The sequence below is a fragment of the Ictidomys tridecemlineatus genome, chromosome 6, assembly GCF_052094955.1.
Source record: "Ictidomys tridecemlineatus isolate mIctTri1 chromosome 6, mIctTri1.hap1, whole genome shotgun sequence".
Lineage (NCBI taxonomy): Eukaryota > Metazoa > Chordata > Mammalia > Rodentia > Sciuridae > Ictidomys > Ictidomys tridecemlineatus.
The window spans coordinates 77,599,656-77,604,808 of NC_135482.1; the positions used below are offsets into that span (position 1 = coordinate 77,599,656).

Consider the following 5,153-nt stretch of genomic DNA (forward strand, 5'->3'; position numbering starts at 1 on the left):
TGGGTACTCTGCTGATGAGTCTGCAAAATCAAGAGAGTGGCTTCCTTTTTTGTGCATGGACTGTGCTTGAGGAAGAAGCATAGGGCAAACAGTTGATTCTGTAGCTGACAGCAGAAGTATATGATCAAGAGCATGTGTTTGGAGAGGCTGGGAAAGACAGTAGTGCTGGTAGAGGGAGGAGAGGAGTGTGCTCCGGAGAGGGGGGATGCACACTGTGCCATCAGGGAGGAAGAGGGAGTGGGTTCACATACTCCTAGCAGGACACATGAGAAGAAATTCATCTTGGAGGTTGCCGAACTTGAAAAAGATTTTGCGAGTAGATGGGGGTGTCTCAAGACTATCACAATGATTTGGAATGCACAGGAGCTAAGATCTATTTGGAGAAGAATATCTTCAGGAAACTTTTCCTCCAAAGAACCTATCTAGGCATGGAAGAAAAATCTGGGAAGAACGGGAACTTCCCCACGAGGCCTCATGGGTACCTTTCAGCTGTGTCTCGGCGTCAAATACACTGCTTTTGTAAATTTAGAATGATTCTCCAGTTCTGCTGCCTAGAAGGTGAGGACAGCACCCTGTTTCTTTTCCTTGGCAGTCATTCTGTCCTGGAGACATGTTCTATAGCTGAGTCTTCCCTCCTGCTAATTTCCATATAGTCTGACTCCACTAGGCTTATGTCCTTAAGCATGGCAATGAACTAGAACTGTGTTCCTGTCACTTGTGTTTTATTGCCTTGCCTTAGATTACACCATTGATGATAGGCTTGAGGGAGGAGACTGCTTTATATAGTACTTTGTCTTATTTGGGCTGGGGATATAGCCCAGTTGGTAAGAGTGTTTGCCTTACATGCACAAGGCCCTTACAGCTCCACAAATAAAATAAATAAAAACAAAAACATCTTGTCATATTTATGATGTGCTGCACCTGGTGGCTAAACATGGCTGATTGAATGAATATTTGAGGTTCTACCAATGAGCTTGGAACTTAGAAATATCTCAGAGGCCACAAAAAAGGGCTTAGAGACAGAGGTTCCTGTGGAGGCACCTGGCTTTTAGAAGAAGAAAACAAAAATGCAGTATCAGCAGCAGCTCCTTTGTAAGAAAAGTTGGCTTGTGCCAGTGAAAGCGAGATGTTTGTGAATCACTGTGGCTGTACTTCCTGTTCTTTCTACACCCAGTGCACAATTTTTTTAAATATAATTTTTCAGCTGCTAATAGATCTTTATTTATTTATATGTGGTGTTGAGAATCGAACCCAGTGCCTTACACATGCCAGGCAACTGTGCTACCACTGAGCCACAGCTCCAGCCCCCAGTGCACAGTTTTTATGTGCAGCAATGAGCAGTGTTCAAAATAGGTTCCTCCCCCTATTTTTTTTTCTTTCTCAGACCTCTCTAGTTGCCTTTCTCCTAACTCCAACATGTTTTTTTTTTTTTTTCCCTTATGGAGTCATAGCTTTGCGCAGTGGCAGTATCGTAGCCAATGAGGTTTATCCGAGGCGCGATTATTGCTAATTGAAACCTTTATGGAGTCATTATCCTCTGTGTAACTTCTAAGCTTGTTCATCCTGATAACTCCCACTGTTTCACACTCACCCTGCAAACGCAATGTCTCACTAATTCCTTCTTTGAAATACATTTTGAATCTGCTTACTTCTTCCTGTATCACTTTTTTCTTCCTATATCTCAAACCTGAGATCATCTACCTGCTCCTGTGACCCACCTCACTGTCCTTTCCCATTGTTCACAGAGTAGACAGAGTGATTTTTCAAAATCCTAATCTTGATGGTATCACAAACCTAAGACGTATTCAATGGCTTTGGATAAAGAGAAAATCTTTAATGTGATGTATAATGTCCAAAGTAATCTGGCTGTTCCTCACCCTCCGTAACCTTTAGTTGCCTATTTTCACTGTTTCCAATTCATGTGCTTCTTCTACTTGGTTCCTGGCCTTTTCTTTGTTGAAAGTTTTAAAATTCCTAACTCAATCCCATTTGTTTTTGTTCTGCTTGGGCTTCCTGTTTCATCTTGATTTAATCTTGGTATGTTATTTAATCTTATATGTTTAATATATATAAGATTAATTATTTAATCTTATATGTTCCTATGAATTTATTCATTTCTTCTAGGTTGTGAAATTTGTTGGCCTGTAATTGTTCATAAATAGTCCCTAATGATCTTTTTAAAAGAATTTCTGTGGCATTGCTTGTAATGTGCCCTCTTCTGTGAAGAAAATCTCTCTTGATGACTTTACAGCTGAATTTTACCAAAAATTTAAAGTACAACTAACACCAATTCTCAAAATCTCCCCCCAAAAATATTAAAGAAGAAGGGGGTACTTTCAAACTCCTTCTATGAGGCCAGAATGGCCCTGTTATCAGAACCAGATAAGAATATAATAACAATAAAATTATGGACCAATAATATCCCTGGTGAATATATGCGCAAAAATTCCCAATAAAATACTAGCAAACTGAATCCAACAGCTCTTCAAAAAAGATTATACAGGGGCTGGGACGTGGCTCAAGCAGTAGCGCGCTCGCCTGGCATGTTTGTGGCCCGGCTTCAATCCTCAGCACCACATACAAACAAAGATGTTGTGTCCGCTGATAACTAAAAAATAAATATTAAAAAATTGTCTCTCTCTCTAAAAAAAAAAGATTATACACCATGATTAAGTGGGTTTATCTCAGGAATGCAAGGATGGTTCAACATATGCATATTAAACATCAAAAGGACAAAAACCATATGATCATCTCAATAGATATGAAGAATATTTGATAAAATTCAATATTCCTTCATGATAAAAAGTCTTATCAGATATAGACAGAATATAATTTCTTAACTCTTTATGATGAATTAACTGCTAATATCATACAAAATGGGGAAGAGTTGAAAATGTTCTGTAAAATCTGGAACAAGACAAGGAAGCTCAGTTTTGTCACTCTTATTCAACACAATTTGGAAGTCATGGCCAGAATAGGCCAGAAAAAGAAAGGGCATCCAAATAGAAAGGGAAAGTCAAATTATCCTTGTTTGCAAATGGCATTATAAATAGAGAAACCTAAAGACTTCATCAAAATACTTAAAACTGATAAATTTAGAGATTTGTGGACATAAGATAAACATACAAAAATTAACATTTCAATTCACCAACAATGAATTAGCTGAAAAAGAAATCAAGGATGTAATTCCATTAACAATAGTTACAAAAATAAAACCTAGGAATAAATTTAACCAAGGAGATTAAAAAAACTCTACAATGAAAACTGTAAATTGCTGATGAATGAAGCAGAAGAGGACACACACACACAAACACACACAATGTGGATTGGAGGAATTAATACTGTTAACATGTCTATAGTGCCTTAAGAGATCTATAGATTAATGACACTCCCTATCAAAATGTCAATGATATTCTTTACAGAAATTGAAGAAACAATTCTAAAATTTGTTTGAAACTGCAAGACACTTCAAAGAATTAAAGCAGTTCTGAGCAAAAAAGAACAATGCTGGAGGTATCACAATACTGAAAACACAATACAAAGAGTAACTGCAACAGCATGAAACACAAATAGTGGAAAAGGATAGAGAACCAGAAATAAACCCACGTATTTGTAGCCAGCTAATTTAAAAAATTTGTTCTTTTTAGTTATACATGACAGTAGAATGTATTTTAACATATCACACATACATAGAGTGTAACTTCCCACTTTCATGGTTGTACACAATGTGGAGTTACAATGGTTGTGTATTCATATATGGACATAAGAAAGTTATGTCTGATCCATTCTACTGTCTTTCCTGTTCCCATTCTCTCCCCCTCTTTTGCCCATACTCCCTCCAGTTTGGTGAACTGCTACCCAACCTCTGCTTATTGTGAGTCAGTGTCTGCATATCAGAGAGATTTTGGGGATTAGCTTATTTTACTTGGCATGATAGTCTCTAGTTTCATCCTTTTACCAGTAAATGCCATATTTCATTCTTTATGGCTGAGTAATAGTCCATTGTGTGTATGTACCACATTTTCTTTATCTATTCATCTGTTGAAGGGTACCTAGTTTGGTTCCATAGCTTAGCTATTATGAATTGAGCTGCTATAAACATTGATGTGGCTCTTTTACTGTAGTATGCTGATTTTAAGTCCTTTGGTTATAATCGAGGAGTGGGATAACTGGATCAAATGGTGGTTCCATTCCAAGTTTTCTGAGGAATCTGCATATTGGTTTTCAGAGTGGTTGCACCATTTTGCATTCCCACCAGCAATGTATGAGTGAATCTTTTTCTCCACATCCTCACCAACATTTATTGTATTAACTTGTATTCTGGGTCATTGCCATTCTGACTAGTGTGAGATGAATTCTCAGTGTAGTTTGAATTTGCTAGAGAAGTTCAATTTTTTTATATATATATATATTTGTTGAGTGATTGTATTTCTTCTGTGATGTGTCTGTTCACTTTCTTGGCCCATTTATTGATTGGGTTATTTGTTTTTTTGGTGTTAAGTTTTTAGTTCTTTTTTTTTTTTTGTACCAGGGATTGAACTTGGGCACTTGGCCACCGAGCCACATCCCCAGTCCCATTTTGTCTTTTATTTAGAGACAGGGTCTCACTGAATTGCTTAGTGCCTCGCTTTTGCTGAGGCTGGATTTGAACTCACGATAGTCCTGCTTCAGCCTCCTGAGCCTCTGGGATTACAGGTATGTGCCACCATGCCTGGCTTCTTGAGTTCTTTGTAAATCTTGGAAATTAATGCTGTATCTGAGGTGCAAGTGGCAAAGATTTTCTCCTACTCTGTAGGCTCTCTCTTCATGTTCTTGTTTCTTTTGCTGTGAAGAAGTTTTTAGGTTGATATTTGATACTATGCCATTCATTGATTTTTGATTTTATTTTTTGCACTTTAGGAGTCTTGTTGAGGAATCGGTTCCTAACCCTTTATGATGGAAATTTGGGCCTACTTTTTCTTCTAATAGGCACAGGTTCTCTGGTCTATTGCCTAGGTCCTTGATCCACATTGAGCTGAGTTCTGCGCAGGGTGAGAGAGAGTGGTTTAATTTCGTTTTGTTACATATGGATTTCCAGTTTTCTCAGCACCATTTATTGAAGAGGCTATTTTTTCTTCAATGTATTTGAGAACTGTATTTATGTGGGTTTGTCT

The 5,153-nt window shown here is 37.7% G+C and overlaps 1 pseudogene; it reads left to right on the forward strand.

Moving 5' to 3' along the window:
• Positions 1-1,449: 1,449 nt before the first annotated feature.
• LOC144365249 (U4 spliceosomal RNA) lies at positions 1,450-1,524 on the forward strand (annotated as a pseudogene).
• The last annotated feature ends 3,629 nt before the right edge of the window (positions 1,525-5,153 follow it).